The sequence below is a fragment of the Hemitrygon akajei genome, chromosome 6 (genome assembly GCF_048418815.1).
Source record: "Hemitrygon akajei chromosome 6, sHemAka1.3, whole genome shotgun sequence".
NCBI classification, from domain to species: Eukaryota; Metazoa; Chordata; class Chondrichthyes; order Myliobatiformes; family Dasyatidae; genus Hemitrygon; species Hemitrygon akajei.
In genome coordinates, this window is record NC_133129.1 from 46683623 (window position 1) to 46706805 (window position 23183).

A 23183-nucleotide genomic window follows, 5' to 3' on the forward strand; every position below is an offset into this window, starting at 1 on the left:
CTGTGACAGAGAGAAATTGACAAGCATTTCGAAATATAATGCCACCCATGAAGCAACAGTTAGAAATTTAAGTATTGTTGCTCTGATTAACACACTCACACAAAATATTTATATGCATTAACAGGATACTACTGGGGTTTCACAATCAAATATCCTGTTTCCAGCAGGAAGCAATTACAGAGCATCTTTCTCACTGTAATATGTCAGCTGAAATTAATATTTTTGGCCATCTGTTATTTCTTTAAACTTCCCTTTCTTTGCACAAATTTGTTGTATGGCACCCCAAAGAGCTGTAAAAAATGTCAACAATATGAAACAACTCTTCCCTTAAATGGATATCCCCTGATATACCCTCCTCCCCCTGTCCCCAGTATACGTTCTTAGACTCTGCAGCCCCACTATTCAAAGATTAAAGAAGTCAGAATTTATTTACCTTGTCAATTCCCTACCAAACCTTTTGTCCTCATTGGTGCATTCAATGGTGATCATTCTTTATGATTAGGAGACAAATTTGTTGGAAGATGCCACCATTGATGGTGAACACTCAAGGCCCCCTTTTCCCCCATTCACTATCCCTGAGCTCTTAACTCACTGTCCTTCTCTCTCCACTCACTTCCCCTCCCACTCCATTAGTCTCTTCCCCTCTTTGCTCTGTCTCCCCTTCCACTCACTGTCCCTCCTACTCCACTCAGTCTTCTCCTCTCTCCACTCATTGCCCCTCCCCTCTCCACTCACACTCTCCCACTCCATTCAGTCTTCTCCCCTCTCCACTCACTGCCTCTCCCTCTCCACTCAGTCGTCTCCCCTCTCCACCCATTACCCTTCCCACTCCATTCATCTCCTCTCTCCACTCTCTGCCCTTCCCACTCCATTCAGTCTTCTCGCCTCTCCAGTGACTGCCCCTCCCTTTGCCCTTCAGTCCTCTCCTCTCCACTCAGTCCCCCCTCCACTCACTGCCCCTCCCCTCTCCACTCACTGCCCCTCCTCTCTGCACTCACAGCCCCTCACTCTTCACTCATACCACCTCTTTCTCCAATCACAACTCCCTCCCAGTTGTGTTGTCATAGTCCTCTCCCCAGTAGTTCTGTACCAGAGGGTACGGATTGACAGTCAAGTGCTACATGGAGCTCCTGGTCTTTGAAGTCAATGTGGGGTAGTCGTTTCAGGCCCTGGGAAGAAAGTGAAATGAAAACAACAAGCCATACTTCCTATCTCAGACTTTCACTTCATTCCTTCCAAATCTCATGTATTCTGCTTGACAACGTCAAGTGCCCCTTCTTTTAAGTCAGTGAATTATTGGCACGGCAGGTAGTACTGTTCAGTGCTGATCTCTGATGTTATCTAAGAGGAGTTTGCACATCCCCCTGGGACCCAGTGGGGTTACCTGGCATGCTCCTCCAGCTCATGCCTATTTTTCTAAGCTGTGCCTGTAGGTTAGTAGGCCACTGTAGAATGCTCGTGGCCTAGGTGGGCAACAGGGGAACTAGTGTGGCACTGATGTGTATGTGAGAGAAAGTAGATTTCAGGGGAGTAATCTGGGGAATGGTATTAATGGGAGTTGGTGTATGCCCAATGGGCCAAATGGCCTTTTTCTTGATCTTGACAAATTTGAAATATGAATTCTGTTGGTGTCTCTATAGTCATGACCACTGGCACAGTAACTGTTGGGTGCAGCAGAACTTGTAGGACTGTCAAGGAGGCCAATGCAAACCAGATCCCATGTAGGTAATGACTGAAGGAAGTTTCACAGGTCAGAGTTAAGAGCCACACGTAACTTGTTAAAGAGATTCCACAGGTTGCTGACCCTAGAAGCCTGTTGTTGCTTTTCTTCCTGTTTAAAGGGACACTCTCCAATGGCTGCATTCTATTAAAATTCTTTCCTGGGTAAGACATGGCATGGGCTGCATCAATGCCAGTGGCTGCCACACTGGTCTCAATTTTCTGCGAACAAAGGAATATAATTAGGTGTAAATTTTGGTCTTTGCGGAATCATTTCATACAAAAATCGTCCAAGCTGATGCTTGTGGAAGGACAAGCAATCACAACTTTGGTCAAGGAAACAATAACGTTGTGTTAAAGTTGTCAAATATATGAAAGATGAATGAAAGTTTAATGTAAAAGCTTAGGTTTCATTTTGTATGGTTGAAATGTAATTGAAGGTTGATTTAGGATCCAGAGTACAATGTCTGTGGTTCTTACAATCAGCCAGAGGGGTTACTGTGAATGCAAATTATTGCTACAGTACCATGTGTGGGAATGAAGGTGCAATTCAAAGCAGTTCACTTTTAGTAATCTTTCCACTAAAAGATGACCTTGCTTTAACCAAATGGAAACAATTTATGTATAGAACCTTTGAAGAAGCCGTGTTTCCCACCGCAGAATCTTTCTGTTTGTAAGGAGTCAAACATATATAACTCCCATAGGATATCTCATTAGCTAAGCCACACATTGTATGGGTTACTTAAAACAGATTCATTTCCTTAGTAAAGGGAGCAAACCTGTCCCAACGCCTGTCTCCATTTTATGAACACAATTATTTTGCAAGTATATAATGCTTTTTATCGGAAATTTGTATAAGGATTTTATTTTCAAATTTAGCAATTTCATCAGTAATAACTTGAAGTGATTTTCAATTTTCGCTCTTGTTTGAAACCGGCAGGCTTACTTATCTGTAACTCTTTTCAAACATGATAATTCAGTCCAAAATAATTAATCAATTTTTTACGTTTTTTTAAATTACTAAATTAGGAGCTTTTCCATGGTTTCATTTCTCATCTCCAGTAATGTGCAATCAGAAACATAATGAAGAGTTTTCACAGTACACCTAATAAAAATATTTAGAGCGAATTCATAGTTACTCTTGCCGTGATTATGCCTGCAACTTCCTAATGTGAAATAGTAGCAGGATTCATCTGGGACCAGTATTCATAAAATTAGCCATAAAACTTTCTCCCAGAGAAAACAAAGCATGTAAGGAAATCTTGAACTCGAAACTGGATTTTTATTTTGTAAGTTTAATGGGTAGTGAATGATAAGCTGCAGTTATGAAGTTTTGCCACATGTTCCTGGCCAAGAAAGGAAATATTATTTTTCTCCTCCTTTGTAAATACTGTTCCATCCTTTCTTTTTTCATTAGAATCTATTCCCTAACAGTTTCTGCTACACAAGTCTACATATTTTTACATCTAATGTGTCATACATTTGGCAAATTGTGTAAGTTTAAAATGGGCAAGCGAATTTTCAAATATAAAATTAATTTAAAAAAATCAGGGTTGAAATATTTTCCTGTGTTCCTCCCACAGTTTATGGTGAACAGTTGTTTTACTCTCTCAACTGCACTTGAAACATATATAGACAAAATGAATTCAGCCATGGGAAATTTTAAAAAGTAAGTAATTTGCAGTGGAATAAAAAGTCTTGGGCAAAGGTTCAGGATTCAGATGGAGTGAAACCGATGACTATGCACAATGAAAGCATTCTCATACTCTTGATTAGAAGTATTTTTTTAAATGAACAATATCAAGATCAGCATCTAAAGAAAATTCAAGGCAAGGGGTATATTAAAGGGTTGGTTGTAATGTAATCCTGCCATTTTACAAATTGTTATTAAAATTATAATCTCTCTTTCAATAATGCAGTGCAAAAATGATAAAAATTGTTGAAAGCATTCTGAGGTGGTTATCCAAATGATGAAGCAATTGAATTATGAGCAACAATTATGTAAATTGGGCATATCTGAATGGAAAAATCTGATATGATTTTATTTTAAGTATTCCGAAGGGATTGTTAACATAGACAATACACTGCCTAAAGCAGTAATACCTGAGAAAATAGCCATCAGCTGAAGAGACATAAACTCAAATCTATGCAAGCATCTGCCTTGATATTTACTCATCCAGAATGGTTGGGGGAAAGGGGCCTGGTATAAAAGAAATGGCCAAACTTGAAAAGCCAGTCTGGCTGTTCCCGATGTGTTGCCGACAAATTCAGAAGGTCCTCCAAGTTTCTAATCCAGCACCTCACCTCCATTCATCATCACTGGCTCACCTAAGCATTCTAGTGATCAAATTCTAAGTCAATGGAACAGACTGAGAAAATGTGGGAAGAAGTTTGGATTAATTTATTAAAATGCACTCAGAAAATAACATTTTAAAATATTATATCAAATTAATTTTGAATACAGCATATGTTGCATGTAGCATGCTTGAAGTAGATTCTGCCTTGGGCCTGTGATTTCCAAGTTTTTGCTGATAGTATATTTTCATTGCTTCATGTCTCAGTAAATCTTGTAGATTAAATGATTTTATGAGATTGGTAACGGGAATGATGGAATGCTTTGGGGTTTTCTACAATGATTATTCAAGGTTGGGAGGAGACATGAAAGAATAGTTCAAATAACAAGAACCCACGCAGCATAGGCAGAGACAAACTGCTTCCATTGAACCAGAACCCAGAGATATAATGTGATTGTATCAAACATGGCATCTGGAAGATCGCTTTATGCAATGAATAGTCAGCACTATAATGCATTGCCATGGCAGTGTGTTGGAGGTAAACGCAATTATAATTTTCAAATTAGAATTGAATGAACACTTAAAGGAAGAGAAATGACTGCACAGGGCAAAGAGGAAGGCTGGTGTATTCCTTGTACAGAGATACGCCGCGACCTTGAACAGGCAAATAGCCTCATTTATGCTGTTATTATTCTGTGATTCTATGACTTAATGCCACAGATCATCAAAATACTGTACCTGTTCCTATTGTATCATGCAAGTACCAAGAAAACAGAAGACAAAATAAACAGACTTTGCTTTTATCATTTAGTTATTCTTGCACTCTTTTTGGACCCAAATTGTTCATTTAAATTATTAATTTTCCAAAGCATGCTTTTTAACAAAAATCAGTTAATAATCTATATGTGAATGTTTCTTCCGCTTCATCTTATTAAGTTTCATTTGTTTCTGGGTCTTCCATTTGAAAGTGAGTCTAGGTACAGCCTGGCTGAACTTTTACATTGCTGCATACTTTTACATATAAAACATGCAGTTTTCATAGCTAAAATTTGTTCAAAGCTTTTTGTCTGGAGAGTTAATTGTGAGTGGACACATAAATGCACACTCCATTATGCTAAAATGAGGATTAGTTGTGAATGTGAAAGATAAGTGTGAAGGTTAGATTCATCAATCTCCCAGCTGTCGTCAGACTGATCAACTTGTCTCTCGTGATTTACATTTCATACAGATCTCCAAATTCCTGGAAGAAATTTTGCTTTGTTCCTGGCCCTTCCCCCATTCTCAGCTTCAGCATATTCCAGCCTGTCCTATTTTTATGTCAGCAATTGTAACTTCAAAGACAAATAATTAAGAGTTTATTTATAAGTAAACAAAGTGTGTGCTTGCTCTTTCTGCCATACCTGGTTATAAGCTCCAGCAACACATCATCCACATTAATCTTTTCCCATTCTTCATCTGGCAAAATGTGTACTTGACATCATATTCTACTTTGGAATTCTACAAGCTGAAAAGATTGCTGCCAGCTACTTCCACAGTGTAACTTCATAAATACTATTTTACAATTCCTTTTCACTCAAATTTACTCTACACCACATCTAACAATGAGTAAATTACATCAGCTTGTTGTGACCCCAATTATTCCCTGGCTTCATCTGAGCACATCCATTTGAATTCAGTGTTCAGTTTTGGATGGGCAGTTACTGTGTGCAGTTGAGAATACTGAGTGCAGTTGCCAGGGTACTACACTGATATTGGAGTGATGGTTTCAATATTGAGGTCAAATACATCAGATTGGTAAGCTGTGGTACAGAAAATGAGTGTCCAGTCTCATGATTAATATTGGACAGTACTGGCAGTGGTACAGGGATGGGTGTGATGGTGGTGGTGTGGGTAGTTGGAGTGTGCAGAAGTGGTGTGTATTAGGAATGACAGCAGATTTAAGTCTTGCTCTATTGGCTCATAAAACTAATTATACTGGATAAGCCCTTTATGCACCTATCACCTATGACACTGGTCAGAATATGCTGGGTACAAATCAAACATGAATCTATTGTTCCAATCAAAACTCACTGCCAATGTTCTGAACACAGGATATTCTGCAGATGCTAGAAATCCAGAGTAATGTACGAGAGGATGGAGGAATTCAGCAGATCAGGTAGCATCTATTGAAGGGAATGCTGATGAAGGGTCTCAACCTGAAACGTCAGCTGCTTTTTCCCCTCCACAGATGCTGCGTGACCTGTTGAGTTCCTCCAGGATTTTGTGTGTTGCCAGAGCTCTGAAATCTAGAACTTACGGATAGGATTTCTGTTGCATTTAACAACTAATTATTTTATCTTGTAAACTCATCTCCAGTGCACAAGTTAACCTGCTTATGTTTGATGTTTTGCTGCTGAGTTCATCTGGTCAACTGACTAAAGTGGTTCTTCAAACAGCCTTGTGTAGGTCAGTAGTTGGAGTGGAACCACTAATGTGAATGTCAATACAGAAAAGATGGAGTATCTTTGTCTTTTGTGAGTAAGATAGAGGCAGGAAATATGTTCCAGATGCTGGGAGAGTCCAGTACCAGAGGGCATGGTTTGAGAATAAGGGGTAGGTCATTTAGGACAGAGTTAAGGAAAAACTTCTTCTCCCAGAGAGTTGTGGGGGTCTGGAATGCACTGCCTCGGAAGGTAGTGGAGGCCAATTCTCTGGATGCTTTCAAGAAGGAGCTAGATAGGTATCTTATGGATAGGGGAATCAAGGGATATGGGGACAAGGCAGGAACCGGGTATTGATAGTAGTTGATCAGCCATGATCTCAAAATGGCGGTGCAGGCTCGAAGGGCCAAATAGTCTACTTCTGCACCTATTGTCTATTGTCTATAACAGTACTTACTGTATAAACATAAGCAAGTAATTTAGGCATTCTTGGCTGTAAATGGACATCCAATTATTCCTGTCATAGTATCATTCAGCAGCATACATTAGTTTAGTCATTAAAAGTTATTCTTTTCTCACAAGGTAGGATTTATTACTATAGGTTTTTAGATCTTTGTAGATTTAAAATATGACCCATTATTTGGGGTGTTGCAGGTGTCAAATTATTTCTTCTATGGCAACAGACAAGGTATGTACCATATGGAGCCCCATAACAGCATACATTCTTCCTAAATCTCCCTCAGTTATATTGGGGAATCGATCCACTGAACATGTGCTAGATTAGACCTGGTGCTGGTCAGCAAATGCATTCATTGACTTTAAATGGAAATGACTGGCTGCAAAGAAGACTGGTAAGCTTATATACATTTTATTGAATTAGCACTGTTTGTGTTAATATTTCTAGTGCTTTAAAAAAGCAGTTTAGAAAGTGTTCAGCAATTTTTAATTATTCAGTTAGTCAACTGATTTTTGATCATTTTTGTATGTTTCTGAATGCCTGCAATTTACTAGAAGATTCGAGAAAGATTACAGAAAATTATGATAAATGTTTAGGGGCATGGCTTGCCCAAATGTTAAAGTTAAGACCACAAAACCATAGACTTGGGAGCAGAATTGGGCCATTCAGTCCATCGAGTCTGGTTCACCATTCATTCATGGCTGATTTATTTTCTCTCTCAATCCCGTAATCATAATCAGAACAAATAAATCAATCTATGGAAAAAAAGCCTACACAGGAATATAGATCCAAGGAAGTATACTGATGTAGACTTATGCTCATTTTAGATTAAATAGGTGCTTGATGGTCAGCACAGACTTGATGGGCCAAAAATCCTCTTCCTGTGCTGTACAGTTCTATGGTCTTTGTTGATTCTACGGCAGCCTTTCAAAAGCAGCAGAGAGCTTGCCAAAATTCTGGTTAGAATTTACTGTTTTGACAGATTCACATCACAGGGGGCTTTGTCATCACATTTTGTCTTTTAGCATCTACATCTTTCTTAGCCGGAAATTTAATGTTGGGAATTGTATGGATAAAAACAGTTTAAGTTAATGTACAAGCAAGAACATGGGGGAAGAAGGTTGTATGTGGATAGTGTATGGAGAATGAAAGAGATAAATAGTGATACGAATGGAGAGAGCTAATCACAAGACAAACATTTTGGAAAGAGAAGTAGTAATGAAAGAAATATATAGTTATTTTATTAGTGGTGGCTGATAACTACTGAGGATCTGCTATGCTCAGTAATGCTTTTTATGACCACAGTTATTAATAAAGCCAAACCATATTCAATCATGTTTGAATAATGTAACCATTACGATTACAACATGGCTTGTGTCACAATTTTAATTTTTACTACCTCTAAGTGTAGTGAATTAATAGAACATAGAACATTACAGCTCAGTACAGGCCCTTCGACCCACAATGCTGTGCCAACCTTTTAACCCACTCTAAGATCAATCTAACTCGACCTTCCCACATACCCCTCGACTTGTCTTTCATCCATGTCCCATGTTTCTTAAATGTCCCTATGTATCTCGACTATCCCCCCCCCCCAGTGCATACCATGCACTTATCTGTATAGAAAACCTACCTCTGACGTCCCCCCTTTTGCTTTCTTCCATTCACCTTTAAATTATTAACCATTGCCGCCCTGGGATTACAGGCTTTGTCTGTCTACTCTATCTATGCCTCACCATCTTATACACCCCTATCAATTCACTTCTCACCGTCCTTCACTCAAAGAGAAAAGCCCCAGCTCACTCAAACTATCTTATTGAAACATGCTCTCTAATCCCAACAGCATCCTGGTAAATCTTCTTTGCTTCCCGTTAGAGGCTTCCACTTCCTTTCTAAGGAGGCAACCAGAACTGAACACAATATCCCATGTGGTCTGACCAGAGTTTTATGGAGCTGTAGCATTACCTCGTGGTTCTTGAACTCAATCCTCTGACTAACGAAGGACAACACACCATACACATTGTTAACCACTCTATCAACTATGGACACAGACCACAAGATCCCTCTGTTCCTCCTCCTTGCTAAGAATCCTGCCATTCATCTTGTACTCTGCCTTCAAGTTCAACCTTTCAAAGCATATCACTTCACACTTTAATGGATTGAACTCCATCTGCCACTTCTCAGCCCAACTTTGCATTCTGTCAATGTCCCATTGTAACCTGTGACAGCCTTCCACACTATCCACACCACCAACCTACGTGTCATCTACAAACTTACTAACCTGGCCTTCCACTTCCTTATCTAAGTCATTTATTAAAATCACAAAGATCAGGCATGCCAGAATAGATCCCTGCAGAACACCACTGGTCATGGACCTCCAGACAGAATACATTTGATTTACTACCACCCTCTGCCTTCTGTGGGCAAACCAATTCTGAATCCATGTAGCCAAGTTACAAGACCATAAGACATAGTCATATAGCCTTGGCCTATCAAGCCTGCTCTGCTATTTCAACATGGCTGATCTATTTCTCTCTAAACTCCATTCTCTTGTCTTCTCCCCTCTTCTCTCTCTCTCTTTCACCCTGCCCCCTCTCTTGCCCTCCTCCTCTCTCCCCCTTCTCTCCCACTCTCTCCATCCCACCCTCTCTCTCCCCCTCTCTTATCCCACCTTTCTCTCTTTTCTCTCTCTCTTTCTGTCACACATGCTCTCTCCCTCCCTCTCTTCCCTTCTTTCCCACTCTCTCTGCTCTCTCCCCTCTCTCTTACCCCACCTTTCTCTCTCTTTTCTCTCTCTCTCTCTCTCTCTCTTTCTGTCACACACGCTCTCTCCCCCCGTCTTCCCTTCTCTCCCACTCTCTCTCCCCCTCTCTTACCCCACCTTTCTCTCTCTTTTCTCTCTCTCTCTCTCTCTCTGTCACACACACTCTCTCCCCCTCTCTCTTACCCCACCTTTCTCTTTACTCTCCCACTCTCTCTCTGCTCTCTCTCCCTCTATCTCATCTCTCTCCCCCTCTCTCTTCCCCCTCTCTCCCCTACTTCTCTCCCACTCCCTCTTGCCCTGGACCCCATGCCTCCTGACTTTCTGAATGAGCATACCTTGGGGGGTCCTTGTTGAATGTCTTGCTAAAAATATATATATGCCACATACGCTGCTCTACTTTAATCAATATGTTTCGTTACTTCCTTGAGAAACTCTTTTAGGCTCATGAGACGCAAGCTGCCCCTCACAAACCAAATTCTTAACCAGACTGTGCTTCTCCAAATGCTAGGAAACCATGACTCTAGGAATCCTCCAAAATAGTTCGTCCATCACTGATTATAAGACTCACTGGCCTATAATTGCTAGGATTATCCCTATTACCTTTCCCAGACAAAGGAATAGCAGTTGCTATCCTCCAAACATCTGGTACTATTTCTGTGGCCAGTGAGGATACAAAGATCATTGCTAATGGTGCAGCAACCTCTTCCTTTAGTAACCTGGGATATATCCTGTCTGGCCCTGAGGGCTGATCAATCACGATGTTTTCCAAAAGTTCCAGTATATCCTCTTTCTTAACCTCATTATATTCCAACACATTAGCCTGTTCTACACTGGCCTTACATTTGTCAATGTCCCTCTCTGAAACAAAGTAGTCATTAAGAACCTCCTCTACTTCCTCCGACTCCAGGCATATGTTTCCTTGTCTATCCCTGATTGGTCCTATCCTCAATCTAGTCATCCTCCTTTTCTTCATATACATGCAAAATGCCTTGGGCTTTTCCTTAATCTTAGCCAAAGCATTCTCATGTCCCCTTCCAACTCTCCTAAGGCCTTTCTTATGTTCTTTCCAGGCTACCTGATCACTTTCAAGAGTTCTGTCTGATTATTGCTTCCTACCAATAGCCCTGATTATCTTGGTTGCTTTTATTATGAGCACAAGACCCTGTTGAACATTGGTAACATAGAATACTGTAAGTCCAGTTCATTGATTAATTGCCAAGACTGATGGCGGGGCTGCTGCATTGTCTCGGTTATGCAAGGAATAGGCCTTGTCCAAAGGGTCACCTGTTGCATTCACCTAGGGAAAGAGACGCCTCTGTGGGAGCACTGGAATCTGTTCCAGGTTGAGGTTGGGGCTGGCCCCTTGTGTTGGTGCTGCCTACTGATGTTTGCTTGGTGCTGCTCTCCAGTGTTTGCTCAGTGCTGCTCTCCAGTGTTTGCTCAGTGCTGCCCTCTGGTTTTTGCTTGGTGCTGCTCTGCAATGTTTGCTCAGTGGAAGAACAAGCTGGACCAGGACAACTTTACATGCCATGCAGTCATGCCACTCAAGGACTGGGGGCTATATTAATTTTTTTCTTTGTGACTGTACCTTTTCCTGAGATCACTGTACCTTTTCCTGAGATCGTAACTATGTGTGCTGTTTGTGCTATGCACTATGGGCAGTGTGCTGTGTGCTGTTGGTAAAGTGTTTTGCACCTTGGCCCCAGAGAAAGACTGTTTTGTTTGGCAATATTCTTGTATGTTTGAATGATAATTAAACTTGAGCTAACCTTAAGTATGCTTTCTTCTTGAGAAGTGAACAAAATGTACCACCTCTCTTGTCAACCCTGGATTAGCAATGATTAAATAGCTTTTCATTTGGCTAATTTCAAATAACATCTGAATTGATGTTTCCATGCATTGGCATAAATGTAGGATTATTTATAATCTACCTTTTTTATAGCTCCATTAGAAATAAACTATGATTTTTTTGCTAGAAAGTATGCTATTTTTCATGTTTTAGTACACACAATGCATTTATCAGTCAACTTATTGTTATGAACTTTCACTTCCCTTCAAAAGGCCACCCAGGCATAATGTTTAGGGATGAAGAACATTAACTTTGCATAGATGTAAAGACCATATGAGAAATTAATTTAAGCTGTGAGTGAACTCTGAGTGAATAAATCTGCAACTGTTATTTCCCTTGGCGTTCCAACCTTCTGCTTAGATTGAGATATTTGTTTCCCAAGGGTGTAAAGGTTGCAAGTAAAATTAATCTTAGTTTTTTCATATCACCTCATGATAAATGTCCACCATATGAATAGAACTGAAATGTTTTGCCCAAATACAGATTGCAGGAAATAAAAATTTATAGCATTTCATAATTGAAATGTTTTATTGGAGGATCAAAGTTCAAAGTTCAAAGTGAATTTATTAACAAAGTACATAATATATATATCACCATATATCACCCTGAGATTCATTTTCTTGCAGGCATTCACAGTAGGACAAAGAAATGCATTAGAATCAATGAAAAATACACACGGAGACTGACAAACAACCAATGGGCAAAAGAAGACACACCGTAAATACAAAAAACACAAATATATGATTTGTAGAGTCCTTGAAAATGAGTCAATATGTTGTGGAATCAAGTGATTGAAGTATCAGATACTGTATATAAGAATTGTGATTGCTTCTGATTCAAACCATAGTCACAGTTATGTTGGCATACTTCAGGCAAAGTGAAGAAAATGCATTCATCCATGATTGTTTCCATTTGGAACTTCCTATAGCTTTTTACGTGCACATCAAATTAGAATGATTCTTCTGAGGCTCAGTATTTGCAGCACAGTTAATCTTAATGCAATATTTGTGCCACAGAAGTGCCAGACGTGTCCAATTCCAACAAGAGAGCATCTAGCCATCTTCCTATTACATTCATTGGCATTGTCGTCCCCCACTTTCAATAGCCTGTGGATCACCACAGACTAGAAACTCATCTGGTTTCAGAGTAGTCCAGTCATCTAAATTCCCAGACGGGGTTAGAGGCTATGTGTCCTGCAATGAATGATTCCAACAAATCTTAAGAAGTTCAACATTGTCAAAGCAACCCTTTTGATTTGCACCCTCTCAACTACCTCTAAACATTCCTTCCCTCTACCATTGGCACGTAATGGACATAGAGCATACCATCTGCAAAATGCACTGCACTCTCTTGCACAGTTTACTCTAACAACTGCACTTATAACACGTGACCTTGTAGGAGGAAAAGGACAGCAGATGCATGGGAGCACCACCACATTCAGGTTCTCCTTTAAGTCATGCACCATCCTTACTTGGAAATCTGTAAGTCCATCATCATTTCTGGGTCCAATTCCTGGAATCCCTTGCCCATAGAGCGGAGGAAGCACTCTACCAAAGGAATTGTAGCAGTCCAAACACATTGTTCACCAAAACAACACACACAACTTGTCAGAGTCAGGCAGCATCTATGGAAATGAATGAACTGTCGATATTTCAGGCAGAGACTTTTCTTCAGGACTGGAAAGGAAGGGGGAAGATGACAGAATAAAAAGGCTGGGGGGTGGGCAGAATGGAAGGGGGATAGCAAGAAGGTGATAGGTGAAGCCAGCTGGGTAAGATGCTAAAAGGCTGGTGATGAAGGAATCTGATAGGAGAGGAGGGTGGACCATAGAAGAATCATCTGCAGCTTAATGTGAAAAAGACTAAGGAGCTGGTGGTGGAACTGAGGAGGGCTAAGGCACCAATGACCCCTGTTTCCATCCAAGGTGTCAGTGTGGACATGGTGGAGGATTACAAATACCTGAGGATATGAATTGACAATAAACTGGCCTGGTCAAAGAACACTGAGGCTGTCTACAAGAAGGGTCAGAGCCGTCTCTACTTCCTGAGGAGAGTGAGGTCCTTTAACATCTGCCGGATGATGCTGAGGATGTTCTAAGAGTCTGTGGTGGCCACTGCTATCATATTTGCTGTTGTGTGCTGGGGCAGCAGGCTGAGGGTAGCAGACACCAACAGAATCAACAAACTCATTCGTAAGGCCAGTGATGTTGTGGGGGTGGAACTGGACTCTCTGACGTTGGTGTCTGAAAAGAGGATGCTGTCCAAGTTGCATGCCATCTTGGACAATGACTCCCATCCATTCTATAATGTACTGGTTAGCCACAGGAGTACATTCAGCCAGAGACTCATTCCACAGGGATGTAACACTGAGCATCATAGGAAGTCATTCCTGCCTGTGGCCATCAAACTTTACAACTCCTCCCTTGGAGCGTCAGACACCTTGAGCCAATAGGCTGGTCCTGGACTTATTTCCACTTGACATAATTTACTTATTATTATTTAATTATTTATGGTTTTATATTGCTATATTTCTACACTATTCTTGGTTGGTGAGACTGTAACAAAACCCAATTTCCCTCGGGATCAATAAAGTATGTCTGTCTGTCTGTCTGAAAGAGGAGGTGGTGGTAGGCAGGAGAGAAAAGATAAAGGACTGGAGTAGGGAATAGAAAAAGAGGGGAAGGAGAGGGAAATTTTTTACTAGAAGGAGAAATTGATGTTCATGCCATCAGGTTGGAATCTACCCAGACGGAAAATAAGATGTTGCTCCTCCACCCTGAGCATGGCCTCATTGTGGCAGAAGAGGAGGCAAGGGATTGACATGTTGGAACAGGAACGGGATTTGGAATGAAAATATTGGCCACTGGGAGGTTCCGCCTTGCCGAAGTGCTTGCCGAAGTGACCCCAAGTTTATGACAGTTCTCACCAATTCAGAGAAGGTCACGTCGGAAACACGTTGTTCTCCATCTTCTCAAGGACAATTAATGAGGATTAAATGCTGGCCTTGCCAACAATGTCCAAATCCAAAGAATAACTTTAAAAAGTGCTGCAGAATATGTCCTGAGCTTGCATAATTAGTAAAAATATACGGATTGATTTAACGGTCAGTTGTGACATATAAATTTGTTTCAAACACATTTGCTTCCATTACAAAATGGTTACTGTGAAGCAGTTTATATAATATCGTCCATGATAGAGTGAACACTCCATAACAGAAGAACGTGAAACATAAAAATATAGAGACTGGAGTTCATTGATATTCTTGACATAGGCTTTTAATAGATATGTGTGTGTGAAAGAAATATTTTATGCTGCATTTGTACAAGATGGATAACAATTTCTTTAATTTAGTTATTTGACAGGTATTAAAATGTTTTTGAATATAAAATAAATTTATACAACTTCATGAAAGTTAATGACATATTTCATCATCATCATCATTATGTGCCGTGTCTTATGACATGGGAGACCATTGTCTTTTCATGACCATGATTGTTCTTGGCAAATTTTTTCATAGAAGTGGTTTGCCATTGCCTTCTTCAGGGCAGTGTCTTTACTAGACAGGTGACCCCAGCCATTACCAATACCCTTCAGAGATTGTCTGCTTGGCGTCAGTGGTCGCATAACCAGGACTCGTGATATGCGCCAGCTGTTCATGCAACCATCTACCACCTCCTCCCATGGCTTTACATGACCCTGATTGGGAAGGGGAGGCTAAGCAAGTGCTACACCTTGCCCAAGGGTGACCTGCAGGTAGCAGAAGGAAGGAATACTTTACACCTCCTTTGGTAGAGATGTACCTCCACCCTGCTACCCACAATGAAATATTTGCATATGTAAATTCAAGATACTTTAAATACATGTTTCACATTGATGCCAATCTGGGGAATGTCTTGGAGTGTAAGTTAGTTTCACTTTCTTTTCCTAGTAGGAGCACCAGCTCACTATTGACATCTAGGTTCAGAGACAGGATGCAATGCATGGCAACTTAATTTTAAATCATCTTATGTCATTTTCTTTGGCTAAATATTAACACAACTGACAATAAACATTTGTTGTGGTTGTCTAAGATACCTATCATTGTAAATGAAGTCGTTGGTGCTTAAACTTTATACTTTGGACTGTAGATAGATGTAAAAGCTGGTAGAAGAAGGATAATTTCATTGCAGACCTAAAAACTCAATTTAGCATACAACTTATAAGTGCTAACCTTCTTTTGAAAGAAACAAATATTTCTCAGAATGTTTGGTAGAATATGTAATGACTTGATGGTTATTCCAGACAATATAAAGAAAATATGTCTTAAGTTCCACAACTTACTCCAATATAAATACAAATTCAGCACACATTTACATTCTGACGTAGTCCACTTGTCTATGTTGAACTATAAAATGCAATATCTTGTATATTGGGTAAATGATTAACTGACAAGCTGAACTTACTCTTATTGGTGTAACTGTTATTAGATATGCTCTGCTCATATTTATAATTCAATCACTGTTCTTGCAAATTCACAGTATTGGCCACAAAAAATGGTTTACAATTTGATGTTTTTATTCAACTTGAGCATGCACTTGAACTTGAACATCTTCCAACATCAATTGCACACTTTTAGGAACATTCCTGCTATCTGGCAAATGATATAGCATGATAGTGCCAGAAATATGTAGAGAAATATTCTCTGGTGGTACTGATCTCCTTGCTCTTTAAAATTAAGTAACAATGACGGAGACAGTGTCTTGTGCAAATGAGGTACAGGATGTAGAAGGCAGGGAGAACATATACCAATTGTGAATGTACCAATTAAGGACAGCAATAGAAACTCAGCTTTTCTGTTTATGTGTTTGTCTAGTAACCTCCTCTGTACCTCTTCCAATGCATTTCCCGTACATTGCTCCTTAAATAAGGAGATTAAGATTTGAAATATCTAATAATAGAGGGTTTGCATTTAAGGTAAGAAGGAGATATATGGCACCCATTTTTTACAGAGAATGGTGGGTGCCTGTGGCAGTCCACCAGCTACGTTTTACCAGACCAATGAAAATGAAAAAATGCCTAAAACCTGTTCACAGTTAGCAATCCAAACAGGATTAAAACAAACCAAAAATAATACATGCTTGAAAAACTCAACAGGCCAGGAAATATCTATGAAATTAAAAGTAGCTAACATTTCAAGTTGAAAACCATTAGTCAGAAACGAGGAACAGGGAAAACAAGTTTGTTTTAGGTTTCAGGGAATGGGGAGAAATACACAGGAGGAAGGGGATAGCTCCGAAAGGGTTAGGTTGGGATTGCCAAAGGGAATAAATTGTGGACACCATTCTGTTGATATTTTTTGTGTGTAAGTGGGGTGGTTAGGAGTTTTGATGCTACTGTCGCTGTCCTTTTCTGCAAGTGAGGGGGTCACGGATTGTTATTGTCCCTTGTCTTTCTGGAGGTGAGAAGTCAGAGTAAGAAGGTGGGGTGCGGGGAGGAAGAAGTACAAGGTAGAGGTGATAGGTGAAACCAGAAGAGGGGGAGGGGTGAAATAAAGAGCTGGGAAGCTGATTGGTGGAAGAGAAGAAGGGCTGGAGAAGGGGGAATCTGACAGGAGAGGACAGAAGACCATGGAAGAAAGGGAGGGGGGAAGAGCACCAGAGGGTGGTGATAGGCAGGAAGGAGATAAGGTGAGAGAGAGAAAATGGTGAAGGGGGGAGCAATTACTAAAACATAGGGAAATCGAAGTTCATGCCATCAGGTTAGAGGCTACTTGGACGGAATATAAGGCGTTGCTCCTCCATCCTGAGTGTGTCCTCATTATGGCAGTAGAGGAGGCCACGGACTGACATGTCGATGAGCTAAGGATGCACTGGGAGCAGCCCACAAGTGTCGCCACACACTCTGGTGCCAACATAACATGCCCTTAATCTTCAGCAGATCAACACAAGCAACAACAACAATGAGGTCCATCCTCTCTAGTTCTTCCATGAACAATTGGACAAGGTTTTGAAGCCTGGCCTCTCAGTGCACACAGATGCAAATGGTGCCTCCTTACTGCAGCTGGACCTCTGAGGTTTGGGTGATCCTGATTCAGTTTCTGTGGGTTGATCTCTTAGTTCTAAAGATTAGTTCCACCTCCATGGGAACTTTGCTGGAGCAAGAAAAACATTACTGGTACATACAGGCAGCCTTGTTTGAAACCATTCCTCACTTAGATTGGATCTGATGTAGGCCTGTTTATTAGTATCATGGCTTACATTTTATTATGGATCAAATATTCAATAGAGATGGATTTCCATTAGCAGCCAAATTTGAAGAGGGTATTTCATAGTCCTTCCTGATTGACAGAATCAAAAGCTATGGTGAGATTAAAGAAGGCTTTGTTTAATAGCTGCATATTCCTGGGAGTTACCATACACTGAAGGTCATGTTGAAAGTTAGACAGGATCTAGATAGAAAGAAATAACTCTACATTTGGGGAGAACTGGAGCAACTTTGAGGATGCATTTGACGAGAACCCTGACAACAACTGTGGCAGAAACCTTCTGTAGTTATGGCAATCACATTTGTCCCTTCTTTGAAGATGGCCATGATTATGGCATTTCTAGGTGCTCTGGTGTTTCCCTGATGTTCACAATGATGAAACATTAGAAAACATGGACCAGTTCTCAAATCTCCTGGAAAAGGCTTATGTTAATGATAAAGTTTACCAGTAATTTCAATACATCTGCACAGCTTTTGATACATTTAGGAAAAGATTATTTGAAAATTAAGACCTTGCTCCTGACATAAAACTCACAGAGATCTGTATCCTAGTATAAGCTTCTGAAATATGTACCACCTGCAGCTAAGATCTTAAAGCAATGGTTAAGTATGACCAATATTGCCTCAGCAAAGTCCTTCAGATCCACAAGGAGCATAAGCAAACCAGAATCAGTGTGCTCTCCCAAGCCAAAATTCCCATCAATGAGGCCCTGGCTACTCTCATTCAGCCATATCAGGCTGTCTATTCCTGACATCAGACTGCCTAAATGCACTCTGTTCCACTGGAGGCACAAGAGACTGCAGAAGCTGGGATCTAGAATAACAAACAATCTGCTAGATGAATTCAATTAGTTGATCAGAATCTGCAGGAGGAAATTGTTGGTTTCAGATCAAAACCCTGCATCATTCCTGAGTTCCTCCAGTAGGTTATTGGACATCCTCCTCCAGACTCTGTAAAGGGAGAAATTTACCTGGTGGTCAGAAAGAAAAAAAAACTTCAATGTTATGCTCCAAGTCTTCTCAAAGAAGTGAAACATCCCCAGTGATTGCTTATATCCTGGGAGCCTCTAGCCCATTACTCGCCATCTCCTATCCTTTCTGTGGAAGACCCTGTGTTTCCTGTATATGCTTCATTAGCCACTTCAGAGTCCACAAAACTGGTGTGGGAAGCTAGTCAGTCTCAATCCCATGAGATTTTCTAAGAAGATGATAAAACTTGCTTGTTACAGATTTATATTCAGAATTACATTAGTCTGTACACAATACATTTTATGGAGAGTTTGCTATTGCATTTTAAGTTATATGTGGCATTAGTAAATAACTATCCCTAGAGAATCTTCAATAAAGTGGATGGGGCTCGAGACAGAAGCTCAGAAGAAAGCTATAAAGTCAAAAAGAGCACACAAGGTATCGTGACAAGTAAAATTAAATGTATACAGGATAAAGGGACCTCAAAGGATGAGAAACTCCAATCAGAATCTAAAATAGTACCCTGAGGATGAATATGAAGGCACTTGATTCATTCTTAAATTAAGGTAATTTATTGGAATGTAGAGAGAAAGAATGAGTTTGAAATCTTCAAACTGGACTAATTTCTAGGTCCTCATAAAAGAAACAAAGGATGACACAGTGCAGCTGCAGCTAACAGTTTTGACTCTTCTTCATCCAGAGTTGTGTTGCAGGAGGACTCAAGACTGGCTGTGGTATTATTGTGTAAAGCAAACAGAAAGCAATTGATCATATATTTACAGGCAATCAACCTAATACTGGTGCTGGGTATATTGATGTAAAATATTCCAATGGATAGCATAAATTTGCATTCAGAGAAACAGAGAGTATTCAAGGACAGTTAACAGGAATAAATTAAGGGAAAGTTACCTCCAGTTATGTTGACTGAACTTTATGAGACAGGACAAGGACATTCAGTGTAGCTTACTTCATGTTAGCAAGGCATTTAGTAAAGTGGCAAATTGTAAAACCAATGGGATCCAAAACAAGTGGCCAGTTGGATTGAAAATGACTCTGAGGGAGTGAGGAAAGGATAATGCTCAATGCTAGTTTCAGCCACTACTGCAAAGGAGCTTTGCAGAGCTTAGTACTGGGAGCCTTTATTTCATGAGATATATGTTAGTGCTTTGGATTTAAATTAGAGGTCGTAATTAAAATATTTTCCAATGACACTAACTGGGAGTTCTGTTGATAGTAAAAAGTAGACAGCTGTAGGATGAAATTAGTGACCAGGTCTGGAAGAACAAAAGCTGCAAGTGAAAGTCATTCAAGAGAAGTGGGAGACAATACATAGAAGGTTATTAAACAATGCAGGCTAAATGGTAGAAAAGGGGAGGACTAGGTTAACATTGTTTACTGTGTGACATTGGAAACAAAAGACAATACAAATGACTATATATAGACTCTATAAAATGACTCCAGACTGAACAGAATGACTAGCCTGGGTCAATTTCTCTTACTAGAATGTTTTATCATTTGAGGGAATAGAATTCAGTTAATTAATGGAAGGATTGAAGCAAAGTTGAAGAAAAATAATTTCAACTGAAGAACTGTGAGAGTCTGGAATTTACTGCTTGAAAGGATGGTTGTGGGAGGAATTCCCATCACATATGAAGAGACAAACCATTCTAGAGCTGTTACCTGCAATGTAATAGATGAGTAGATGAGAAGTGGGATTAATCTAAACAGCTGTTGGTTTTATCCAGTTTGGATATAATGCATTAGCAGCCACTTCCACACCTTAAATGTTTATGGTGCAGTGATCGCACTTAAGAAGAAGCTGTGTACACATGCCATTTGTATATCAATGATTAAAATTGTGAATTATATCTATAAAACTTCCACTATTGATTAGATCAGAGCTTGTATGATACTTGTTAAAGCATGACTGTTCTTTGAAAACATAAACCTTGAATATTATTCATTCTCAGTTTATTATAGATAATTCGGTGTATTCAAGGAGATTATTTATTATCACTAGTTGAGGGGTTTTGATAAAGGAAACTATGTTTAAACTAACAGCCAAGTCAAAAACATTTCCACCAAATTTCAAATTTTAACAAATATGCTTTTCTGAGTTATTTCTGTTTATGGAACTTGAGCTTCAATTCATGTGTATCTGTTTAGATTCCTTGCAATCTGAATCATTTCCTGATTGTCATATTGATTTATGTGCAATTCTCATAAGGTTTGAAATCAAGACAGAGGTGAATCTCAAAGATTATTCTCTTATTTTTTTATGAATAACTTGAGTACTGAATGGAAGCTTAAAATATGTAGAGAAGAGAGCACTCAAAATCTTAATTTGTAAAAATTCTAAACCAACTCCATTTACACTCTTAGGACTCATATTTGTAGCAACTTGGTGCAAGTTTCTGAAGGTACAATATACAATTTTGAAAGTACATAGATGATACTATTGTTCCACACAACACTTCCTAATGTAACCCTAGGCTGTGTTCTATGATTGGTAATAAATAGTGACTAACAAACACATGTTAACATAAATTTCAGGGAGGAAGTGAACAATTAAGTATGAATTTTAATATCATTGATGGCTGTTGCTTCGATCTGTACAAGCTAAACATTTCCAGTTTTTTCTTTAATATATTATAACATCAGTATTCTAGATATTCTTAAAACTCAGAACAGTAAGTTCAGAATTGCTTCACTCTTCTTTTTTAGTGTTGTAAAAATTGCAAATAGTCCAATATTTATGTCTATCAGGAAATTATTCTGAATATTATAGAATTTAAATCAATTTGATGGAGTTAACTTGGTACCCATACTGTAGGCTAAAATAAGTCTTTTCTTAATGGGGTAAGTATTTCCATGTTGCGAGAATCCAGTAATAAGATGAGTCTGAAAACATCAGATTAATTGAGTCAGTTTTCTGCCCTCCCAAAGACATTGACTCCCACTGAGCTACATTTTGTGGGCACTTGGCACAAGTTCAATCTCAACTAAACTGTTGTTTTTCAAATGTTATTTTGTGATTAGGAATTTCTGACTCAATTCTGCTGAGGCTCGACACCAAACGTCCACATACATTCTTTTTCCAGCAAAATTCTCTGGATAGCATCATGACTCAAGTTAACTTCACCTCTATGGTGCCCAGACTGTCACATGAACATTAGCTAACTCACTTTCATATTTCTTTCCAGTCATAAGGCACTGAGGAGAAAAGGCCTTGACTACTGCTTGATATCTTTGTGCCAAAATTTTGTGGATAAATATATAGCAATACCATTTCAGGACAATAAAAATATCTTTTTGACTATCTAGACCTCCTACTGCTCCAACAATTTTCTCCCAAGATTGGTTAAAAAGACTGATACCATATGTAGTACATTTCCATTATCAGCAGCTCTCACTCAGCTGCCTACAGTATCTTTCACAAATGTATCTAGGTGGTCATATCACAGCCTGCTTAGTTTCCTACCTCTCCTTTTTAAGTATGGACAATTCAGTCTAAATATAACTACTTTCTAGCTCAAGTGTCTGTAAATCTGACTCAAAACACTTTTTACAGCTATGATCAAAAAACAACAACCCCTGCCTATTGCTCCTTCTGAGAGGAGCTAGTTTAGCACAGATTCCTAAAAGAAGGTGTCGTTCTTGGCTTAGTGGTAACAATATCACCTCAAAATGAAGTGTTGCAATCCCCATTCTTGACTTGAACCTGTAATCCACATTGGGATTAGTGCAGTAGAGAGGGAATACTGTACTCGCAATGGAGCATCCACCAAATCAGACTTTAATCCTTCTTGGACAGTATCTGCTCTCTCAAGCACTCTCCCAGAATATTATTAAAAAAAGAGCACAGTACAATCCTAAAAATATTTATTTCTCATTAAGTATTACAAAATGGATCAATTGTTTGTTTTCTTTTTTAAAACTTGTGTGTCATATTTCCTGACTAAAACTGCAATGAAGCATCAACAGGATTAATTGACCATAAAGAACTTTGAAACATTCTGAGGTTGTTAGAAGCACAATAGAAATGCAAGACTTCAAATATTTTCTTGATCTTTGAAATCTGCTTCTACTCGCTCTAGAAAAGGCAATTCTTGCTGAAATGTTGGAGCAACTTTATATGGGACTAAACTAAGTTTGTGGAATAGAATTCCATGTCAACCCAAGTCCTTCAGATAAAATTAAACTACTACCACTCTGAAATGCTTGCTGATACTTCCTTTAACTTTCCACTCAAATTCACTGACATAAGCAATATAAATTGCAAGTGAAGTTCTACTTTTACCTTACTTGACTTGTGTTTAGGAATACCCTTGGCTATTAAGCCATGTTTAGAATATGTTATTGAAAGTTGTGCCTAAATGTAATAGTTGACAGCTGTAGAATCAACCAAGTATAGGCAAAAGTATAGCATAACCAGGAGTTCAGCTAATGGATACACATACGGATAACGT